The sequence below is a fragment of the Pipra filicauda genome, unplaced genomic scaffold (genome assembly GCF_003945595.2).
Source record: "Pipra filicauda isolate LSUMZ 115617 unplaced genomic scaffold, ASM394559v2 scaffold204_size1372650_pilon, whole genome shotgun sequence".
NCBI classification, from domain to species: domain Eukaryota; kingdom Metazoa; phylum Chordata; class Aves; order Passeriformes; family Pipridae; genus Pipra; species Pipra filicauda.
The window spans coordinates 1,196,046-1,220,843 of NW_024104315.1; the positions used below are offsets into that span (position 1 = coordinate 1,196,046).

General features: G+C 42.8%; 1 protein-coding gene across 1 annotated transcript in view; it reads left to right on the plus strand.

The window, feature by feature from the left end:
- The first annotated feature begins 785 nt into the window (after positions 1-785).
- Positions 786-24,798, plus strand: part of CNTN3 (contactin 3) — a 103,624-nt gene continuing 79,611 nt past the window's right edge. Inside the window, exon 1 of the mRNA XM_027723895.2 lies at positions 786-879. The gene's annotated coding sequence lies outside the window, so the exon portion shown is untranslated. The remainder of the gene's footprint in view (positions 880-24,798) is intronic.

Here is a 24,798-nt window from a genome sequence, read left to right on the forward strand (position 1 = left end):
CAACCTGGGCTGGTGGAAGGTGTCCCTGCCCATGGCAGGGAGGTGGAATGAGATGAGCTTTAAGGTCCCTCCCAACGCTAAACATTCTGTGGTGCTGTGATTGATTGTCTTGCATTGACACTTCACTGTGGGTAGGAAGCCAAAGCCATCCTTGGTGTAACTTGGCTTCCACTGAAGCACAGCAGGCTAATGCACACTTTATTGTAATGTACTGTGCTTTGGGATGCTGAAAGATAATAGAGGTTTCAGGAAACTTAGTACTATTTGTTATATAACCCGCCAAAAAGGAAAAAAAAAAAGGGGGAAAGGGGACTGAAAGAAATTCTGCTCAGCCTTAATTACAGCAGCACAGCTCTAATACCATGATGAGCTGGAGCCAGACTCAATAAAACCTCCATCCGGCTCCTGCACAGCGACCTACGTGAACCTGATTCTTTCCCTGGGCTTCCAGCCCAGAAATTAGATGGGAGTTTTTATTTAAGCCTGTAACGCGTCAACTTTCCCTGTCATTCCTAAGCTCGCTGTGGGAGCACATTTACCCTCCCCAAGGTGGGTTCCAGAGGGGGTTCTGGGGGAACCCACCAACACCCACCAGCGCATCCCCGGGGAAGCTGAGCTGGGCTGGGCTGGGCTTTGCTGGGCTGGGCTGGGCTGGGCTGGGCTGGGCTGGGCTGGGCTGGGCTGGGCTGGGCTTTGCCGGCCCGGAGGCGGTGGGTGCGGAGCGGGTGGGCGGGAGATCGGGTGGGTCCCGCCCCGCCGCCCGGAGCGCGGCGAGCGCCGCTCCAGAAGAGGCGCCGGGAGCCGCGGGAGCCGCAGGATTACCCGGAGCGGCTCCGCCGGGAAGGGCTGCGGGCACGGCCGGGGGCGGCTCGGCGGCAGGTGGGCAACTCCGGGGAACTAAGTTGGGGTGCGGGGTGGGGGGGAGCGCCGAGCCCCCGCATCCCTCGGGAGGGATGGAGCGGAGGAGCGGGGCCGGGGGATGCTCCGAGTGCTGCCGGGGGGAGCTCCGGGGACACGGGGACGGCTCCGTGTCTGGGATCGCAGCGGTGCCCCCAGGGAGGGTCCGCGCCGGGCTCGGGGGGATGCTCTGCCAGGTCCTGCTCGGTCCGTGTTCCTGCAGCGCCTGACTGATCCCCGCTGATCGTATGAGCTGCGGGAGCTGCCGTCCCGTCCCCACAGCTCCCCCGACGCCGCCCGTTCCCGGTGGGAACGCTCCGTGAGCCGCCCGCGGGTCCCCGGGGGTGGGAGAGCGCCCGGGGCTGCGATGGCCGGCGGTCTGGGTAGTCTCTTGGTTGTCGTAGCCTTTGGATCTTTGGGGTTTTTTTCCTCGAAAATTGCGTTAAGCGAGTCTAGAGTTGCTCAAGTTCTAAAGCTGCGCTGCTCTGGCGTTGCTTTTAATTAAGGACTAATTGTCTCGAATGCGAGAAGGCGCGTGCATGAGCTTCCCACCCCCCAGCTCTGATACGGGTGGGGATCTGGCGTGTTGGTTTGAAACAACTCCCACACCGCTCCGTAGAAGGCGTTTTGAAAAGCTTTTTCTTTTTCGTCGTGAATAATGACTCTGCCCTCTCTGCACGTCACTCGGGGCCGTTGAGTTTTGACCAAATTCTGACGAAACCAGAACTTTCCCCTCGGACACGGGGGAGAAGATGGAGCTGGACGCGAAGTTTCTGTGGTGGCTCGGTGGCTCGGCACAGCTGCCGGCTCCGCTTCCCTCTGCTCTCTGCAATATCCTCTCTGCAGGGTTTGCCGGCTCTGTTCCTTCTCTAACTAGAGATTTGCCTTCTCTTTTGGAACTTTTTTGATTTTTATGACTCACACCTTACTGCGTATGAGCTGCTCATGTCCCCAGCATCGCTGTGTGACCTTGTTGCCAATTAAGCGTGGTGCCTGGCTCTGATTAACCTAAATCCAAGCACCATTTTGTTGGATGCGTCGGAGAGAGGTCAGTTCATTTCTGATGTGAAATGATCCAGCAATAGCCTTGGGTGCAAGCTGGTTAGTCATGATTACCTTCCTGGTGGCATTGACACATCCCCAAAATGACTTCCGTGCTGATTTCTAGCTGTCCTGAAAGTGCTTGTTTTGTATGAGGGGAATATTGTCATTATTATGAGTGCAAAAATGTAAAAATAACATTCAAGTCCTTATGAAGGGCAGGCAAACTCTGCAAAGTATTGACTGTGGTATTCTGCAAGAGAAACTTAAACTATGATTTAAGCTGCATGCCAGGTTTCTTCAGTGATCTATTTTTTTAATGTATGTGGAAGGTTATGAACAAATTATTAAAATCAGTAATGGAAATGCTGAACTAAGTTTTAAGCATTAAAAGTGTACTCCACGTGGAATCGTTCCAGAAAGTTATTTATTATGCAAGAGACTTGCCATACTAATCTGGCCAATAAATCTGTGAAAGCATTTGAGGGGAGTAGTTGGGAGAAGGTGAATAATTCTTGCTAAAATGCTGCTGGTTTGGTGTTGTGGCTGAAGTTTCACGGCGATGCCCAGTTGAGGTCTCTATCCTGCCACGTTGGCACTTCCCTCGTTCATCAGGGCTCCTACAGCCTTGATAGTGGTTTTGCTTCTCTATTACTCTCAGCATTGCCTGGCACTGCAGGGAACGAACTGCAGGCTCGGAGCTGGAAGCGTTGGTGTTTTCTGGGAATGTAAAGCAGTGGGAGGCACCGCTTGGGTCCGTGTCAAGGGAGCAGGGGATCTGTGAGTTGGCACTGGCATTTGCAGTGAGGTTTTTCCAAAGTTCGTTGGTTGCTCAATGAATAGAGCATCAGGTAGGGGTTGCCTGATTAATCTGAGACATGGTACCTTTCATGTTAAACCAGGAGATTTTTTTTGAGAGCCTGTGGGGTTCAGATCCACTCTGGAATGGTGGCAAGCTCTGGCACTCTTTCAGCTCTGATGCTGCTGTGACCTGTGTTAGGGTCTTGTCCAGAAGCCGATGCGTGTGTCCAGCTGGCAAATCCCTGGGCTTGTGGATGTGCGAGTTACAGACCTACCAAAGCAACTTGTCCTTTAAATTCCTAGAGATCACGTCACCGCAGCCAAGGAGCGATGCCATATTTTCATGTCACTTTTCTATAATGCTTCTCTTGGAGTTTCCACCCACAAATGCTTCCAACCGCTCTGCAGGGGCGGTGGGTTTGGTTGTTTGTTTTTTTTCTGAGCAAGACTCACTGTCTTTGATGTTGTTTGTGTTTATGTTCTTGTGGTATTTCTTGTTTCTTGTGGGAATTTTCCCATTGCAATACCACAAGAACATCTTAATGGTATTGTGATACTGCAGCGGGAGATTTCTGCAAAGAGTCAGTCTTTTTGCTGTTCTTCCTGGAAGAGGCTGATTCTTACAAGTGACATAAGCTGATGGGTTTGTATGTGTGTAAGAGATTATCAGGGTTTACTTTGATACCAGAAGACACAGCTTAAGTGCAGTTTGCAAACAAGATTTTTCATGCATTTCTGATGGTGTGGGGCCGTTGTCTGAGCAAGCCTGCAGCGAGAGGGAAGTTATTAGTGATGAGGAATGACTCTGGCTGGAGGTGAGTATCCCTCCTGAGTATAAAGAAGACTTTGGATGACCTGAGAAATAATTACAAAATGGGTCTTAATTTACAAGAAAAGCAAGGAAAAGGTGAAGTTTGTTCATCTGTGAAGTTACTTTTTGTGTGTGTTAGTTTTCACCCTTCTTGGTGCTCAACTTGGCAGCGAGGTCTGTCTTGTTCTCATAGCAAATACATAACCTTCTAGTTCATATCTGGAAACCAGTGAACACTGGATTATAGTCCCATAGGATGTATGCACTCATTGAAGTTGAACACTACTGAGGGTACAAGTGGTGAGAAATGATTTATTCAAGGGACTTCTGTAATGGAAGCGTTTCTTAAGCTCATGGGTGATGTCAAGATGGATTAAAAGGCAAGATATTTTGAAATCAACTTTTGCCTGAAGAAGCTGAGGAACTTACAGGTTTGGTCCCCCAGACCTGAATCTCTCACAGAAGGAGTCTCTGGAAATGGATTTGCCTTGGTGCTCGTGCTCTGAAGTGATTGCTTTGTCACTGCTGTCCTTAACAAAACATACCTGTGGTGACAGCAGTTCTTTGTGTCCCAGCTCTTTGTGTTTGTTCGGTGTTTTGCAGCTCTACAGCTGGTCTTCCTCAGAGGCAGCTTCTCTCAGCCAAACCAGGGAAAGCCCAGTCAGTGAGTATCCCATTAAAAACCAACTAAAATGCAGAAAAATGAAGCTGGTAGAGCTGTAGCCCTCTCTTGTGCTGACATCCCCACCTTGGGTTCAGTGAAGCTGTTTAGAGTCATAGCCTGAACTTCTCAGAGTAGATTTGGATATCTACATTTTATAGCATATGGTGTAGGAGAATGAATTAGAGGAAAAAAATTAAAGAATTATCAGTGGCACTGGTAACGTGCCTTAACTAGGAAAGGATTAGGTAAAGGCTGCAGGTTTGCATAAACTGAGAAGTGCTTTGCTGTTCACAACCACTGATTCTGTGCTCCAAAGGCCACAACTGTTCTCTTGTTCACTGAGACAGATGAAAACCAGATCAAAGTTGATGGCCTTTCAAGCAAAAGTGTATCCAGGAGAGCACTGTTTGGGTAACAGAGGTGGGAAGGGTGGAAAAAGCTGTGACTACAATCAGCTAAAATTTACTATACATAGATTATTTTTAGTGTGCTTTCTAATACAAAGAAAAGAGCTGATACAGAGGGAAGGGGAGTGTCGGGAGCTCAAAACTCTTACAGATTCTCAGTCTCGTATGTGGCTGAATGAAGAGTGAAGGAGATGGGCAGCTGATGAAATAATGCAGGTTTTTTTGTTTGTAAATCTAAAGTCTGCATGTTGACATTTGGTCTGAGAAAACATCAATTGAAATACAGCTCATGGTGTCTATAGCATTGCCTTTATTTTGAAAGAGCAGTTTTATACTGCTGAAGTTTCACTTTTTAGATGTAATCAAGTGTAATGATATTCCTTAAAATCAGTGATGCTTTCGTTTGGCATAACTGATGTGGGATTTTTTTTTTCCCCCAAACTACGTAACTTCCAAGTATCTTTCTCTTGAAAAATATGTCTGTTGATCAACATAAAAAAATAATAAACTGGCAAAGTTGCTACATTTCCAGCTGGGGGAAACAGCAGTGGGAGCTCCTGAAGTTGTGCTCAGCCCTGAACAATCACACTTGCAGATTGCTTGTGCTCTCCTGAAAAAACTTATTTAGTGGGAACAGACAATATTTGAAACCTGGACGTGTGTTTTAGTGTTTTGTTAATTCTGACTGCACACAGGAGAAACTTTATCTGTGTTTGACTGTGATCATGACTCCAGAGCTACCAGGATGGTGGGACCCCAGAAAATGAGACAGAGCAACATGGGCTGTAAAAGGCTTTGGAATAAGTGGTCAGATAATAGGGAGAGAACAGCAGGGATGACCAGACTTGTGTGGGAAGTTCTTGTAAGTCAAGTATTGGATGCTGGAAAATACAAATACTACATTTCTGACCTGCAGTTTGAGGGGGAAGCACAGGCTGTGATGGCAGGGAGTGAACAGGTGTGAGCAGCAAGGAGCTTAAGGAAATCTGATTTACAGGACAGTGCCACCAACCTCCCTGCCACCCTGGGGACCTGTGTGCTCCCTAATATGTTCCAATTCCAACAGCTGAGGATGGAGCAAGGCTCCTGTGCTGCCTCTCCACCATGTGTGTCTGGGGAGGGCAGGTGTCTCTGCTTTCTGATTGCAGTCCAGAGTGGTTAAACTGGGTCAGCTGTTACAGATTAGTCCCTCCACACCAGATTTAAATGAAGAAAACTAAATAAAGTGATTTTTTTAACCACAGTAAGTCACTTGTGTAGTGCAGTGCCAGGGAAGCTGTGGAGTCCAGCTGGTTCCAGAGACCAGAAGCACCAGGTATGGGCAGGTTTCCCACCTATTACTACAGATCTATTCCTATATGCTGTTCCTTTGGTTTTGATATGTATAGTTGGAGATAGACACACTTGTACATTCAATTATAATGGAGAATTGAGAAGTCTTGACTTCTACTGTAGTTTCAAAACAGTAGTTTGAGCTTCATTGAAAGTGTATGGTTAAATTCAGTTTACTTTTCCATCACCACTTTAATCCAAGTGTAATGGGCTATCCTGGAATTAACTATTCTAAACCTGCACTTCTCCTTATTCCTGTGTTTTGTGTACTGACTCATTTAAAAAAAAAAAATCATCCCGTCCTTCTAGCACTGCTGAGATCCCAGTGCCATGGTCCTGATGTGGGAAGTGTATTTCAGTTCAATAGGCCTTGACAACTCTGAGGAGTATTATTGCTCAGCATGTTTAGGTCTCTTATGGAATTTAAAATATAATAAATTACAGCTGTTTGGAGCTGTAAACCTCTCTTTGGAGTAAACTGGTAGGGAAAATCAACTGGTTTTCCGCAGTCTGACTTAATGTAAAGCATGGCCAGCTTCTGTTGTGCTTGTGCTGAGGTCAGGACAGTAATTTCCAACGTGCTGCAGTGCTTGACTACATAAGGAGCAATCCTGTCTAATCCAATCCAGAGCAGGTCAGTAAATGATGAATTCTGTTTAGCTTTGCAAGCATGCTGATTTTCATAGTTCATTTGCAGCAATCATGCATCTCTGCCTTGCAGACGCTCCATGTGTTGAAGTTGGGGTCTCTTGGCATTGCCAGGAAGACTTGTGAGATGAAAAATAGTGTTTTAATGATGTTTTACTGTGGAGATATTTTATATGGAGAAACTGGAAAATTCAGCTGGTATAGTTGATGCAGAAACCATCATTTATTTTCTTGCTTGTAGTGAAATGTTTTGGTTTCATCCTGGCTTCTTAAGGCTGATTGCAGTCACCTGGATGTGGTCTGTGCTGCCTATCCATCTGTCCTGCTGGTGGAGACCAGTTTGTTTCTAAAATCATGAAAACAGGGTCTTCCTTTGCTCATATGAGATGCTGGAGCATCTCCTAGTAGCCCCTGGTGGTTCTGGGCGGTGGAACTGTGTGTTGGCAGAACATACATGTGCAGTTTTTACATCAAAAGCTCATGACTAAAATATCAGCATTTTCTGCGACTTCTTTCTTCATTTAAATGAAAACTTTTAAGTGCTTGCTGCTGCAAGTGTAGTGCAGGTTGTTGTGTGGGCAGAGCTGAGTGGGAGGAAAGCTCTCTGCAGCATCCTGGGTTATTTAACATCTCAGCCAAGTGTGTTGATGTAGGTTGTAAATGACAATAAAAAGAAAGGGCTGTCTATGCATGTATGTGTTATTAGGGTAATTTATAAAGCAGAGGATAGGCTGATAGCCTTGCTGCTAGGTCACTGCTTGACCACCAGTACCTCTTTACCTCTGAAGTGTCTTGTGCTCTGGGAACAGGCTACTGGAAAATGAAATAACAACAGTGAAATGTTTGTTGCGCTTCTTAAAAACAAATGTTGTAAAAAAAACCCCAATGATGAAGAGCTATCAGCACACACCCTATCACATATGTGCATTTCCCTTCTGTTATTAACATCAGAATAACCCCGAGTTCTTGTGGTTTGTGGTCTTTCAGCTGTGCAGTCCCTCACATCAGTTTGAACATTTAAATGTATGTTTTTAGCAATGTGCTTCTCCTCTGGATAGAGATCTATCGATGCTGCAGAGCTGTTCTGTGCACTCACTAGGTTGGGGTGTGTGTGTAGGTGGTGTATGAAAAGCATCTGTTTGCACACTAAACTTTTTACACCAGAGAAAATCTGTCTTGTTGTTTTGGACTAAAGATCTCCTCGGTGTGTGTGTTTACTTGATCAAAAAACTCCCTGCTAAAACTGGTAGGAGGTGGTTGGTTAAATTCATGCTGAAAACTCTTTTTTTTTTTTTTCTTCCCTTAACATTGGGCTGGGTGCCAGTTTACCTGGCCCTGTGCTTAGCCCAGGGCTCTGTACACTGCCCCATGAGCTCTGTTGCCATCCCTGCCCAGCTGCACTGGAAGTGCACTTAAATGATTTTTTTTCTTCTTGACAAGATAAAGGGCGGCATCTGCTCATGTGTGACCCTTTTCCCATTCTTGGGCATTTACTTGTTTGTCTGTTTTCTCCTCTTGACTAAGCAAGAGTCAGCTGTTGTCCCAGAAGTAGCTAAATTAATGTAAACCAGAGTTATTTTGCTCTTCTCCCCTATTTTTGAGGGTCTGCCTCTTCACACAGCGCTGTTCCTCTCATTGCTTGTCTCACATCTTTCCTATTCTGAAAATCCTGTTGAAATTGTAGTGGAAAAAGCCTTGAAGCCTTAGAGAGAACTGGCAGACAGTTCCTAGAATCAAATACAGTTGCTGAAGTGGTTGCATGTATATCGTAGTTTTCCTTTTAGATGTTTACCTTAATCTGTTTATAGATCTTGCAGTTTTTCAATTTCTCGCTATAATTTTTGTAACTATTGGATTTTGAATCTCACATTGACTATTTTTGCTGTCGTATTGCTAAAGAAAATACAAATTGCTATGGCTCTGGAAAAGAGCTGTGCTTGTAATGCTTTAAAAGCTGCAGTTTAGTCTCCTCGAGCACCTTTTTTCCTTGATAAGCTTAAAATGTAAACAGAAAAGGTGTTATATCTAAAAGTGCTGTTCTCTGACTGTTAAATGAAGAATAAGTAGAGTTTCGTCCTCTCTTCTTCAAGAATAACAGGAGAATAGTGGGTTTTGCTTGGCACTTTTTATAGCAAGCTCTTCCCTGCCACATAACTGTGGCTCACGCACTAAAATCCAGGGACTAGAAAGTTCCAGTGTTCCATTGGGTGCATTTGGAAACAAGTTTTTCTGTGGACGCAGGTCCCTCCTACAAAGCAGCTGAAATAAGTTGAACCTTCATGAAGAAACACACCTTCCTCTTCAAATCCACAGCCCTCAGAAGCCCGTGGTTGGAGAGCTGAGTGGTGCCCTGGCCTGGTGTGTGACACCACTGGTGTGTTCCCTGGAAGTGATGGTGGCATTTTCTGCCTCTCCATAAGTCACCGAGGTCCAGAAAAGGATCGTGGACTCTTCTCAGCTTTTTCCATGTTTTTCTTCAGCAACTTCTAAGGACTGTAGAGTCTTTCCTGTTTCTTGTTCATTCAGTTCCCAGCTTTGATGGAACTTCTTCAAGTCTGCTGTAAGACTTCAAGGCTTTGAACTTCTTCCCGTCCTGTCCCATGAGGACTCTTGACTAGATCCATGGTGGGTTGATTGGTTTATTTTCAGATGAAAAATCCAAACAACTTACCATAAGTCTGTTTGGTGACTAGAACAACCATAGTATTTATAGTCGTTTCCACAAGTACTTATAGATGACCACAAAGTAGCTTATTCCTTGTCAGGCTCCACTTAGAAATGTGAAATAATCTCTTGCTCAGAAGGTGGGTTTCTATGCTGTGTCCCATATCATGTATGGCAAACATCAAGGAAAACAATTGTGGGACTCACCACTCTATTAAATTGTACCTGACTTAAGTGAGCTGGTGGTTTTTTTGGGGGGAATTGGATTTTTTTTTCACTCTTTCAGTGGTAAGAGGGCAGAATGACAGTACTCATGAAGTATCTGTCCCAAGTGTAACTTGAACAGTTTTGATATCACTTGCTGAATGTTCTCCAGAGTTAAGAAAGTTACATAAGCTCCTTATCTAAAACTAAGCAGCTTAAGGAAGTTGCAAAGCTCCACCATCTCGTTCTTCTTGGTGTTGAGCTGTTTTAACATACAATCTTCTCTTCCCCCAGCATCTGAACATCCTGATGTTGCAGATTTTGATAACCTGCCCAGTTACCTGCTCATGCCTGTGTCTTATCCTGAAAGAACAAAAAACTGCCTTTGCATAGTTGTGAATATAAAATTAAAACACAAAAGTAAAATGTATGAAACTGATAGAAAGCAGTGATAAGGTTTGGGATTAAACCTGAAGTTTTCTGCAGTTTGTTTTTGTTCTTAGATGGAGTCTTGATTACTTAATGCAGAGTAGGCATGAGTTCTGATCTGAGTTGTTAAATCCCTTTAATTCCTCACCAGGTATCCGCTGCCTTTTTGAGAACCGTGGATGCCGTCATGGTAGGTGTTTCCAGCTTGAAAAGAATTGCAAGTCAGTCTCAAACATATAAATCCCTAATGACACAGACAAACTTCCCCTTAGTGTCCAAGGATGCTGTCTTTCCAGCAGATAATATTCCAGCACTCCAGATGTCTGGAGTGACATCTTTAAGAGAACCAGGCTTGGAATTTTTAGTTGGTGCATACAACATCACCCAGAAGGGAAAAATGTTATTTTTATTCTCTGCAGGTAACTTAGGAAAATAAGCGGAAGAAATATAGTCTTCTCTATCCTTATGCCCCTTTACAGTATTGTAACAAAGCTGATCTTCTCCCAGCCCTCACCTCCCTGCAGCAGGGAGAGAAAAATCAGCGTTTCCTCCATATTTTCAGAAAAATTTCAAATGCCTCAGTCTGGGGAACAAGCACTGCAGACAGCAAACTGCCTGCAATTCTAATGGAAGTTTCTTCTAATTCTACATTTGTAGGGATCCACATTTTTCCTCTCCAAAAGACTCAGCAGCTTGTCCAATAAGCCTAATTAAAGTTGGTAATGGACACACCGTTCTCAGATTGATTTATTCCTGTGCTTCCTGGGCAATAGTATTGCAGAGGGATTTGAAGTAGTGAAATGGCTCATGTGAAAAGAAGTTGAGGTACAAACACGGGTTGCAGCAGGGAGCTGCTCTGGGTTTTTTATTTACACAAAAGGAATGTTAATGTTGCAGTGATGGAAAAACTCACTGACACTCTACATTAGTTAAGTTTAACTCATCATGAACGTGTGGAAATGGAGAATCATAGACTGGTTTCGGTTGGAAGGGACATTAAAGCTCATCTCATTCCAACCTCTGCCATGGTCAGGGACACCTTCTACTGGACCAGGTTGCTCCAAGCACCATCCAGCCTGGCCTTGAGAAGCCTCCAGGGATTTGGAGTCCACAGCCTTTCTGGAAAACCCGTGCCAGGGTCTCACCACTCTCACAGTGAAGGATTTCCTCCTAATATCCAATCTAAACCTGCCCTCCTTCAGCCTTTCCCTGTTCTCTTCTCTCTGCTTTATAGATGCAGGCAACTATAATTCCAGGCACGGAATTATTTGTTATTTATCTGGTTCCTTTGCAAATCCTCCTGAGTGATGTATTATTCTGATAAATTCCACGTATTTTCTCTGCATTGTGTAGGGGACTTCTAAAAAATACAGCCCTCTGTTTCACTGGGATGTATTTTACATACCTTAGGCTTTTCTACCTGAAGGATGCTGGTACTTCTAGAAACAAAATCCCAGCAAGGCTTTATCATTAATTGACAAAGCTATATTATAATATTTTTCTTCTCCATGATGTCAAATATATGTATATCCAATTAATATTATAGGAAAGTGAAAGAAGTTTTGAAAGTCCCTTTTAATATTAGGCTTTGAAAAAACCCTGCTTCCTAGACTCACTGTGGTCAGGTGAATTTAATGGTCTGGTTAATCAAAAAACTCTTCAAAAGCCTTTGTAGAATTAAAATTACTTTTTATGACTTAGTTGTAGTCACAGCTTCAAGTACTCTTGTCCAGGGATTTTTTTGTAGATGAGTTCATGCTTTGTTCTTGCTTTATTGGTACCACTTCAAGCCAGGCATAATATATTCTTTAGGGCTCTGTTTCAGCTAAGTCCTGATTTTCACCTTCCCTCTCCTGTGCAGTGAAGGATGCAGAGGTGTCCCAAATATTTTAGCAACTGCAGCACCTTTCATGTCGTATGTGACAGATGTGAGTATTCAAATTTCATGTTCAACTTAGAGCTTCTCCCTGCGAGGAAGAGTGAGAACTCATCTAATCCATGTGTTGATGCACACATATATCCATTCCTCAGAGAGCACATTTTCTTTTGATAAGGGCAACTCCAGAAAAATGTAATGCAGAAAATCTTGATTTCTGGAGGAACATCTGCAGAATGCTATGGGATGCTGCCCTAGGTCTGAGAGGTTTAGGGAGAAGTATTAGGACTGTCCAGCAGCCCTTGCTACTTTGGTTTTAGCACAGGAAAATACCAAATTTAGTGATGGATTAAATTTATGTAGCATGTCCCTAGTGTGAAGTCCTTCATGAAGGACTTCTGGTGTTTTCTGGCCCCTTCCTTCCTTTCCTGGCTCAGAACACAGGTGTGTTGTTAAACTGTACGAACGGTTTCCACTCTGTGCTTTAAATCAAAGGTGGAAGTGCCTGTGGCTGAAGGGACTAAAGCAGCTTGTGTGCTTGTAGCCCACTGCAGAAGGGCTGAGCTTTCTGGCTCAGTGGGTTTATTGGTTTTTAAAGAATTATGAATTTCGTTTGAGGTCATTTCTGGAAAAGCACTTTCTCTTGGTCAGCAGGACACGATTAATGGCGAGAGCAACACCAAGTGCATTAAGACATGAAGTGAACCTTGGAGATCCAAAAGAAAAACAGCATCTTCTCGGGCCTGGGGCTTGTTGCTACTTTTCTGTTAGACATGGTGGAAAAGAATTGTTACTCTCTGAAGGAAAGGTAAAGGGATATTTGGGAGGTGGAGTTTTTTGGTCAGGAATGCTCCAAGTGTAGGTTTTCTGGAGCTGTATTTCAAACATACTTTGGTGCCATGAATAACCTCAGAACAATATGATTATTATTATTATTATTAGAATGAAATAAAACTCCTGAACCTCAAAAATTAAATTTGTTTGTCTCTCCATCGCCTTCCATGGGCTCTGTGTCACCCTTCTGCAGATTTGTTTTCCTGCCAAGGACATTTTGTATCTTGGTACTCTTAATACTGTACAAACCAATTAACCTCTCTCCTCGTCTCCTTTTCCTTCCATGTTTTTCAAACCTTTGCCAGACAGAGATTTCCTAATTTAAATTTAGTTCCTAATCAAGAAATTGATTTTGTTGTTGTTGTTGGTTTTTTTTAGTACTTTAGATATTCTTAGGTTCATCCCCACTGAATTTTGTCTCAGTGGAACTCTCTGCTCTTTCTAGTTTTGTTTGGGTTTTTTCTTTTAGACCGAAGCTGTCAAACTTATCCAGCAAAGCCAATATAGTCTTTATCACATCTAACCTTGTGCTGATATTTAAAGAGATCTTGTTAAGTAATTTAAACACTGGGTTGTTTTTTTTCTCCCTAAAAGTGAGACCTCGTTACAGATGAGGGATAAAAGAGGTGTTCCCAAGTTGATTGGCAAACAGGTCTGGTTCTTTCTTTGCTGCTTTTGGTGGATCAACTGTATTTGCACACATTAATCTTGGGACAGACCCTCTTTTAGTGTCAATGAAGGAGAACTCGCAGAAAATTTAACCTCTAGTATTCTGCTTTTTCCAAATTATGGAGACATGAGGAACAAATATGCCCAAATAATAATTATAATATCTAAATTATGCGAAAAATGAGATTAACAGCTGTCGTTTCATTGTTCATCTTGCTTTCTCCTTCTTCCCCTTCCCATCATAGGGGTCTGGGAACTGTCCTCTTCCAGCAGTAAGTTAACTAAGCAATTAATATTCTAATTAATATTCACATTAATTTTGGATTAATGAAAGGGAGCAGGAATTGGGGGGGGGGGGCAAAACAGAGAGAAAGTAAGGAGGTGGTGAAGTGTTCTGTCAAAATAAAAATAATAAATAAATTACCATATTCTGTGGTCTTACTAGTAACCATAAAATGGTTTGATTATGTTACTGTACTGACCTGTGCAAGCAAATCAGCCACACTAATCAACTGAACATCTGTAATGGCTTTAGCACTGTCTCCAATGGGTATTATTTTGCCTTCTGGTGTGTTTGTTTTTTTTTTTTTTGTCTTATAATCTCACTTTTGGGTTAATAACTGTGCTACTTGTTTGAAATTTGGCTGAAAAGCAGTATTCAAGTTTTCAGGCAATGTCTCATAGTTTCTTTTAAAAAAAAAAAGAAAAAAGAAAAAAAAAACTTTGCATAAAAATATTTGAGCGTTTTATTTCTAGCCATAAGAGAGGAAACTCTCTTGGGCTGAATAACTTTTTGAGTGCAACTTGATAGACATCAATGCAGATTAAGCTGCCCTGGTCTCCAGAAGTAGAAGGGGAAAAAAAAGTGCTGAAATGGGTTCAGCTCTAACCATTCAGCTGTGACTCTGAGCTTTTCTTCCCTTTCACATCAGTGCTCTGTGCTGCAGGGGATTATTTTCTTGCATGTGACTTTGAGTGAGATAATCACAGACAGGATAGATTAAGGGTACCTGTGGCCATATCTCCTGAAGCTCAGTTCCTTGCTGAAATTGGTGAATTCTTCTCTCGAGCTCCTCCATTCCCAGGATAGAGATATCTCAAAGGAAGCAGAAAATGCTGGGAAAACTGTGTATAAAATGTAAATTTCACATTTTTACCTTTATTCCCCTTGTTTACTTATATAATAGAAGCATTTATGCCATTTTGCCCTTGTGGTAATTTAGTTCTTGGGAATTAATTGTTCTTTTATCATTAAACAGAGACAATACATCTCCTTACCTGTTGCATGTCAGGCTGTAAACAGATGTGCTGGAGCACGTGGGGCAATGGGCTTTGGACATCAGGAGGAATTTCTGCATGGAAAGGGTGGTCAGGCATTGGCAGGGGCTGCCCAGGGAGGTTTGGAGTCCCCAGCCCTGGAGGTGCCCAAGGAAGGACTGGATGTGGCACTCAGTGCTCTGGGCTGGGGACAAGGTGGGGATGGGGCACAGGGGGGACTCGGTGACCTTGGAGGGCTTTTCCAACCTCAGTGATTCTGGGATTCTTGTGGATGAGTTCTTGGTGAGGGATCTCAGTGGTGCTGTGTTTGTCCTTCAGCCCTGTGAGGTGGTTTGATGGGAGTTACAGTGAGGAGTTGCCTTGACCAGTGTTTCACTTACCTTCTCCATCCCTGGATGCTTTGAAGGATGCACTGACCTTTGGAGAAGACTCTCCAGAGGAGCTTTGGCTTCCCCACTCAAACTGCCCCATGTCTCACTGAGCTGTTCTCCATAAAATCTATCCAGTGTGTGCATATTGGTGTAAGGACTGTTGTACTTGAGCGTGTGTGTGCTGACCTTAAAAACAAGATTTACTGCCAGTTCAGTGATTGATACATGTGACACCTCACCCTTGCCTACTGTGGTGAAAACTCTAGATGTCTCCTAGCTAAAGAGACAACAAAGGAGCCCTTGTGTTCACCTGGCCATGAGACAGAAAATAAACTTGTGAGGTCTCGGGTCAGCTTGCCTGTAGGTCATCTCTTCCTCTTGGCTTGTTTCTGTTCAGAGAAAAGAACCTTGTATTTGAGGCTTAGGGAAAGAAGAGAAAGGTTAATGTGGAGCAATGTGTCTCACCAGCAAGTCTGCACCAGTTTTGGTCTGGGGAATTTTGTTAATGTTGGTCAAGAAGAAACAAATGTGTAGTGTAATAATAAAATACTGAATTCCCCTCCGTGTGTAAGTGTACAGATGTGCCAGAGGACCCATGCAGAGGACAAGCATCTCCCTCAGAGTCACTGAATACATTTGTTTGTTTGGGTTTGTGATGTATTAGCCCTTGTAATGGCTCCCTGCTAAGTTCTGTACAAAGCTGAATAAGTGGTTAAAACCCCCAAACCAAACCCAACCCAGCAGGCCTTGCCATCAGACCCCTGCAAGGCCACCTGGGAGAGGCTGCCCTGTCTTGCTCTGAGTAAATTGGCCAGAAAAGTCAGCATGGAAATGCATTATTAAAGAGTTTTAAAATATGAAATCTTGGAGGCTTTTTCCATTTAAGAGCAAAGTTGAGTCCAGAGCTTTGTGGGAAGCCACAAGGCCCGTGATGGCATTTGGATGGGAGAGGTGGAGCCCAGGCACTTAGAGGCTCATCCTCACATCTGTTAGGGATTTGTTTTTCCATTTCCATTCAAAACAGAGAAGTGACTGTACTGCTTTTCCTGGAAAATGCCTGGTTAATGCAATACACAGGCCATCTTTTAAGTTTTGATTGGATGTTTTAAAGACATGGTTGTGCATTGAGGATTTCTTCCTGGACTTAGTTGGGCATACGACAAAAATGCCATTATAATTGGATAAATTTTCTTGTAGGCACTCGAGCCTTAATGAGACTTGGAAGAAGGAAAGAGAGGGTGAGAAGGAAAGGATTTTTCTGCAATTGTCTCTTTAGTTTACATTATTAGATTGCTGCATATATTTTATCTATATAGATTAGCTGTAAATACTTGTGTATGTACATGTGTATGCATACACACAGCTGACAACACTTCTTACTGTTTTACCTAAAAAATCTCAAAGGTTTTTCAAGCCCAAAGTGTACTGACTGGTTAATTTGTCAGCTATAAAGGTATTCAACACAGAATGATTTTTCTCATATGTTGCAGTTTAAATTGTCAGTATAAGAGAAGTTTAGTGGGTTGGAAATGTTGTTTCTGTCTGGTCTGATTGAGTTTCTGAGTTTCTCCTGCAGTGAGAGAGACCAGGAAGGCTGGAGTGTACATTCTGATGAGTGTCTTTGAGCTTAAGAGCAGAAATACTTGTTATAGGGAGTTCTGTAAATCAAAATAACTACTTCTTTACGCAAAGTTAGTTAAACACAGGGCCCTATTGTTGTCAATTTTAGTATATTTGGATGTTGAGAGTATTTTCATGTTGAGTTTTATATGCCTTTGGGTTGCAGAGTGATATATTGTCAACACTTCTTAAGTGGATTGACTGTGTTGCTGTTTTACCTGGTGTCATTTAGTGAGCTATGTTTTTTTTTTCTTTTGTTCTTCATTTTTAATTCTTTCCTTTTTTTAAAATCTTTGTGTTGGAAGGGAGCTTAGGAAAGGCTTCAGGTTTGTGTTTTGTTTTTTTTGTTCTGTGTTCCTAAGTGCTTGAAGATGGTCTGTTATTACTCTGTGGCACTTTGCTCCCTAGATGCCTCAGTTCCAGGTAAATGGAACTGCCTGAATTTCACCTAATGGGATTTGAAGCCCATCTCGAGGGCAGGATGTGTCTTGCTTGTCCTATCCCATGATTTTAAGGAGTCGCTGCTCTTGTTTATGGGAGACAGATGGGGGAGAACGGCACGTTCCGTTAAAAAAAGATATTTGAAGTATTAACTGTGGGCAGTAGGATCATCAGAAATTCAACAGTCTTTAAATTTTTGATGAAGAGGGAACTACTGACAAATTGCTGCAGGTGACCCTTGGAGCCAGGGCAGCTCCGATCAGCGTTCCCGGCGCTCCCCGGGCACACGCAGGAGGTGGATGTTAATGCCCGCTGGGACACTGTGGGATGCACAGATCAACTCTGTTCTGGCCAAGGAATATCAAAGGGAAATTATGTATGCAATGGAAAGTGATGAGTTTTATTGGGGCAACCATGCAGGATGAAAGAAGCTTTTGAAGCTGCGATTTGTAGGAGAAGGAACCAAAGGTGCTTTGAAAGGAATAATGTGTTATTTGTGCATCACCAGAGACCTCTCTCCATATGTTAATACAAAGACTGCTTATGTGGGAATGAGGAATGGCTAATAAAGGTATCCTGGGCTGATCCCACAGTGTGGGCAGCAGGGGAAGGGGCAGTTGTGTCCTTCTGCCCCCTCAGGTGGGACCCCACCTGCAGAGCTCCCTTCAGCCCTGATGAACCAGCACAGCAGGGACATGGAGCTGTTGGAGAGAGCCCAGAGGAGGCACCAAGATGATCAGAGGGATGGAGCAGTTCTGCCGGAAGGAAAGGCTGGGAGAGACGGGATTGTTCAGGCTGGAGAAGAGATGCTTTGGGGTGACCTCATTGTGGCCTTGCAGGACCAGAAGGGAGCCTGCAAGAAAAATGGAGAGAGATGGTTTGCAAAGGCCTGGAGGGACAGGACAAGGGGGAATGACTTCAAACTGAAAGAGTGGAAATCTAGTTTTAGGTATTAGGAAGGAATTCTTCCCTGTGAGGGTGGGGAGGCCCTGGCACAGGTTGCCCAGAGAAGCTGTGGCTGCTCCATCCCTGGAAGTGTCCAAGGCCAGGTTGGACGGGGCTTGGAGCAACCTGGGCTACTGGGAGGTGTCCCTGCCCATGGCAAGGGGTGGAATGAGATGGTCTTTAAGGTCCCTTCCCACCCAAACCATTCTGATTCTAATGATCATCCTTCTTTTCGGGGACTAAGTGTTGACTCCTCAGCAGCATCTCCTGCCCTCCCAAGGCTTCCTGTGCTGATGGGCAGTGAGTGAGTCCTCTGGCAGCCCTGGAGAGCTTGTAGCACAAATGCAGAAATTATAGTCATTCCCTTTATGGAAATATAAATCAGGTCTCACCCTTTTTCCCCCAGTGCAACTACACAAGGCATAGTTCATCCAACTTCATATTTGATTTTTTTTTTTCCCCCAGTAGCTCTGATTTATTTATCATAATTCTAGAGCCTTAGATTATTTTGAAGTGATTTTTGACTTGCTGTCATCTGGGTTCAAAGAATTTCTGACCTCTGGAAGTACCTGTCTTGGAATGCCTGGTTGAAGGTGATGACCCATATGTGTTATCAAAAGGGTGTCTGAAATTGGTAGGTTACAGGGGGAAAGCCTCAGGCATACAAATTGTCAGAACAGGAGCCTGAAAATAACAGAGGAAATACCTTATTTGTGACAGGTCACTCTTCTGGAAAAAAAAAAAAGAAGAGGATTTTTGAAGTTGGTTATTGGTTGGAAATACAGTTATTCCAAGAAAGGAAGAATTAATGGACAGAGCAGAGGTTGTGTCATCAAGGGTGCATTGCAATTTTAACATCATGGTACATTAATCTTAGAGCTTTTAAATGCAGGAGGTTGTTGCACTGACATGTAACATGGGATGGGAGGGCATTTAGTAATCTACTGAAATATAGAGAAATTTATTTGTACAATGTAATAAATGGAGGTATTTAAAATACCAGCAGCAGTTGGCTGTTGGAGGTGACTGAATATGAATACATATTTTTAGATTTTATTAACACTTGTAGACAATCTCAAACTTCTCTTTGTGCTAAATAGGCAAGATTGTGGGTTACTACAGGCAAAGAATTCTTCCTGAGATGTTGCAGCTTTAAAGTTTTAACATCCTTTTCTTGTGTATGTTTGGGAAGTGCAGTTCTAGCACTGAATGAAGGTTTTACTTGGAGCCTGGAAGTGAGTTTGGTGTTAACTAGGGCACACAAAGTCTTATGCAGATGAACACTGCAGCAAAGCTGCTCCTCAGGGCACAGGAGCCATCCCAGGGCAGCAGGGATGGAATCTGTGCTTGCATCCGTGTCGGGACCATCTTGCCAACTGAAACCAACTGTCTTGGATTAGGCTTGAGCAGTTAATATTGTCCTAGTAAGTGCTAATAGGTGTCTTAATTCAATTTATTCTATGAGTAGAGGTCTGGTTTTTTAACTAGAGCTCTTAAAAATATTGTTATCAGTTTGTTTCTGATAAACATGAGTGGCTGGACAGAAAGGACAAACGGTATCAAGACACGTTTTAAGTCCTCCAGAATGAACCTTCTGTGAAAATATGCTTTGTCTCGTCGACTTTTATATTTATCAATGTGTGGTTGTTTCATTAAGTGATGTAGAAAAGGGCAGTATAATTCAGATTTAATATCTGTATTTTGAATTTGAAAAATTAACCTCCCCTATCAGTGTAACACCTTCACTGTGCCAACACCACAAATAGGTATAATTTAGTTTCTAATGACAGTAACTAAACACATGAGACCTGAGTCACTGTGTTGGGAATTGGTCTGCAGTGTGTGTTGGCTCTGGGGTTGCTGTTGCTTCAAGGACTCACTAAATTCAAATTGTATCATGTAACTGATTAAAAGCGGGAATTTAAAGAGAGTCTGATAAACATTTCCCTGTAAACTTTGGGAAGAATGCAAAGCTGGCTCTTTTGTGAAGTGTTCCTGAGGGCATCCCAAAACTGATTGAGGTGAGCTGTCTCTGCAGGTGATGCAAAGTAAAGACCCCTGGCAAGATGTAAAGAGGCTCTTGAGCAGCTGGTGCACAGAGCTGTGGAAGGTGATGGTCTTAAAATAGAGTAGGATTCCTGAGGACTTCAAGATAAATGTCATCCCTTAATTATTTTCTTTTTGCGACTTCACTGCCTTTGTTGACATGGAGGAACTCCCCGTGGGGAAGGCTCAGCTGAGCTAAAGCTTTTTCAGTGGTTATAGTTGTGAGATGGAATAACTGCAGGTACTGAGCTCAGAAAGCCCAGTTGGTGTGTGTTCAGAGGGTTGTAATGTCGTGATGGATGAGAGGAATAAAGCAGAGATAGGCTGTGACACTCGGTGGAGAAAGATGAGGATGTGGGGAGAGTGGGCATTCAATCACTACAAATGCTCTTTGCTGCAGTGGGAAAAGGAGGGACTCAAATGAGAATAGGGCTGGGGAAGATGCTCTGTAGACCAGAACCACCTGCATGATCCGTGTCCCGGGGAGATTTGGATCAAGTGCAGGGGATGGATGAGCTGGTGGAGCAGGAGAATGTGGCTGAGAGCATTGATAAATGCAGCGAGACAAGAGAAGTTGTAAGAAAACTCTGCACAGAACAGTTGTTGGTTCTTCTGTATAAAGCTGTTGTAAATGAATTTTGTATAAAACGATGGTTTTAGCTAGGTCTGTGCTAATGACACACTGGAGAGATGTTTAATCCTGCTTAGTGCTTGGTAATGGAGAAGTTTCTGGGAAACTTTGTTCTCCTGTCTGTGTTTGCAGCCCAAGTGGATCAGGATGATTTGTGTCACTGCCGATGCTCCTGCAGGGACAGGGAGGCTGAGGAAGAGCCACAGGCACCTCACAGTGGCTACCTGGCAAGCAGCTTCCTAATGAGTGGTGCTGCTGTGCAGGCATGGAACAAAGATCTAATGAGACCCCACAGGAGTTGGAGCAACCACAGTTTTCCTTGGAGCACCGTTTTAAACTTTTCTTAGGAACAAGCTGCAGTATTGCTTAGTGGGTTTTTAACCCTGTTCTTTGTCATGCTGCTTTAGCTTTTAACTGCTCAATTCTTTTTTTTATTTACAGCCTTTCAGGTGTATTAGGTGCACTTGTATTTCTTTCAGAAGAATGCTGCCACTGCTGACTCTGTGATATTCAGTATTTCCTCTGTGTTTTGTTTCTTCAAAGCCTTCCCAATCTCTAACCTTAAATTACTCAGATATCTTACTCTCTAGATTTGGCTGTTGAATCAGAGTTAACTGCTTCCTTCAAGTGATAAAAATCCCTTCTAAATTCATATCTTAAACTGGCACTATATCTATGTCAATGGAACTAATAACAGATAAAAGCTTGATTTTCAGAAATAATTTGTGGTCGGCTCTGGCATTGGACAGGTCTGTCCTTGCCTTGATACTTGCATGTACCTTTAGCACTTTTGAGTTGGATTCATCTCAACAGAGGCAGATCCAAGTGAACTGGGCTGTCTTGGTATTGAAGCAAAATCTGGAGATTATCTGGTATCAGGGAAAGACTGGCTTGATAAATTCTGTGCAAATGGTTTTGTTCTTGTTCTTTTTCAAAAGGCTGTGATTGTAGCATTTTTCTAATTATTTTTTTTAATTATTGAACATGGAGAGGCAAGTGTGTAGTTACCATGCAAAGCTAGAATATTTTCATCATGGCCCTGGTTCCTGTCAGACTTAGAGTAGGTACTATAAGAGGCAGAGGCTTGATTCACTGATGTGGAAGATTAACATTCTACCCCACAGGTATCCCTCATTGAAACCATTAGATTGGGTCATTTTTCACAGCTATTAATTTCATTTTGAAAGAAATTAGAAATGGATATCCCTCCCCCCAGGAAAAAAAATGAATAAAAAGGGCTACTTGAAGTTGCTGTGGGGTGTTCCACAGGTTATCCAGGTGAGGCCCTGGCACAGGTTGCCCAGAGGAGCTGTGGCTGCCCCACCCCTGGAAGTGTCCAAGGCCAGGTTGGAGCAACCTGGGCTGATGGAAGGTGTCCCTGCCCATGGCAGGGGGTGGAATGAGATGATCTTGAAGTCCCTTCCAACCCAAACCATTCTATGAGTTTAGATTCTATGAGATTCTAATAATTCCCTCCCTCAGCAAAGATACACTGACCTCTAGTGTCAGCTCATCGGTTCATTTTCTGTGCTGTGGTTTGGGATCGATACTGACAAATAGGTTCTAGGTCTCTTTAGCTCAACTAAGTTCCAGGAATTCCTGATTAATTTAGTCTCAGTGACTCTACAAATTCCTCTAGCTCAAGCTCCAAGTTTAATATGAACTTGTCAGCCAGATCTGTCAAGTTCCAGTTCTATATATAGGAATAAAAATTCCACCTTTGGGGAATTACTGCTTTTTACACTCGACTCTGGGTAGTAAAAATTAAGGTCACTGAATAAAATTACTCACTCTTGAACCTCTTCCAGACTTTTCATTGCTTTCAGACATTCTTGTACATCACATTCTAAATTATATGGTCTGTGAGTGCATAGGTTTTAGAAGGCTAATGCTGAAGGAAGAAAAATCAAGTTTAATTTATTTATATGTGTGTGCTCCCATCCTACTTAATTTGTTTGGCTGGTGGATTGTTTTGGGCTTTTTTAATTCATATCCAGTTTTCTTCAATGGACTTCTTGGAGGAACTCATGAGAATTCATTTATGTCTGAGAGTTAAAGAAATATATAATAAAGAAACATATAATAAAGAAATGAAATTTGGTATTTTTTCCTGGTGTGTTTGCACCACTTCACAGGTTTGCTTTCTGACTGCTTTGAAATATCCTTGGCTTTTGAAACCAGAGCATTATCTAATAGTGGGAAACTTTCTAATTTAAAAATATAAATATATTTCCTTTTAAATATTCTGTGGGTATTACTCCCTTTGTTTCTTTCCTATCTTTTCCAAGCACAGCAGGTGCTGCTTGTCTTTATCCCTTCTGGACATCCTTTATCCTATCTCCTTTTGCAGACAAAGTGCTGAATTTCTGTGGAGCAAATTTAAGTCCAGTTATTTCCAAAAGCACCAAAAGTGATGCTGTGGATCTGCCCCTTTGTTTCTGCAAAAGGGGGAGGCAAAATTATTCTTTTATTATTTTTTATTAACATTACATTGCTCTTTATTTGTAAGATGTGACTTTTTGGAAGCAAAATCAAGAGAGAAAGGGCTGGGATTTTTTTTTTCCCCTGTACTTTTCCTCTTCTCTTCCTGAATGTGGACGACCTAAAAAATGACCAGGGTTGTGTAGGAGCTTTGAAGGTGATGAAGATGCTGAGTGTTGTCATCAGATTTTGAATCCCTGCCTTGGCAATGAATTTCTTTTATGCAAGTTATTCTGATAATCCAGCACAGGAAAATATGTATATTTTGACAAGTGACTTTGTAGTATAATGGGTTTTTGGTTGTTAGCTCTGATGAGGATCTGATTTTTAGCTTAAGACAATAAGAAAGAGAAGGTTGCAGTGAAGCTGAGCAGAAGTGGTGCTTAATACTTGATTTTTTTGGGGGGGAGGGGAAGCAATTTCCAAGGAATAACCTTTCTCCAGTGCCAAAAATTGACCAAGGGTCTGTAAACAACCTGCTACCACCAACTTGGCCTTAGTGCTTGAAGTCAGGGACAAAACCTACTCTTGGCTTCTTCATTTTATTTGTTGCTCATCAGTGAACTGAGGAGAAACTTCAGTGAGTTTATACTTGGGTGTTCACTGGGTGTGCATATGGATTTGCATCTCTTTAAAGAACCAATGTGTTATGGAGCATAAAGATACCTTTATCTGGCTTAAAGCTGTAAATTTGAATGCTGCTAAGTGTCATGCTTTAAAAATGAAATGTTGGTATTCAGGAATAGATCCTAGATTAGCAAAATCTTACAGAACAGAGTGAAAATGAAGTGTTTAAAGTCATTTAAATCTTACAAGGTTAGCTAGTAACTACCATTCCCTCTTTTAGATATTAAAATTTATTAAAATATAATGCAGCCAGAGGTTGGGATGTATTTTTATGATATTATACCCACAAAGCTTTTAAATTTTATTTTTTTTTTTAACTTCTACCAAAGCAGTTTTTTTCTGGCCTGAAATGGATCTATCATGTTCTGCTTTGCCCAGAGCACCTAAAGAACAAAACGAAATTAATTTAGCTTCTCCATATTTTTTTCCCCTTTCCTTGCAAGATAGCTGACACATAAGAATGACCTACTTTAATATTCTTGCTTCACCTCCTCCCTTTTTCCTTTCCTGCCCTTCTGGCTTGTCCTCACTGCTCAGGGCAAACACTGCAGCTGGAAAATCTCTGTGCCATGGGCTTGGGATGGGGATGGTCCAGCAGGATTTAGCACTGCAGCCCAAACTTGGGGGTGTCCTGGGATGCTCCTGTGCCAGGGTTATGTTTGGATGGTCCTGCCTCTGGATGTCCATGGATAACATTCCCTTGGGGAAGGCTTTGCAGATGGCCATTGGAAACACGGGGCAGGGAATGGACCATTCCAAGTGTTCAGTTTCAGCAAGAAGTTTTTGGTTTATTTTTGTTTGTTTGTTTGTTTTTGTTGTTGTTGTTGTTTTGGTTTCCTTTTGAGTGTGTTTTTTGTGGGTTTGATTTGCTAAGGAAGAAAACCAAAATAAAACAAAAGCCGAACAGAAAATGAGAAAATTCAAGTCGTAAACAGCAGATCTGCCACAGAACAGGTTTCTGCCTTTCTTTTTGTGTGCATTTGGCCTGACTTTTTTTTTTGGCTCAAAGAAAAGTTTGGACAACCCTCTCAGGCACATAGTGTGACTCTTGGGGATGGTCCTGTGCTGGACTCTGATCCTT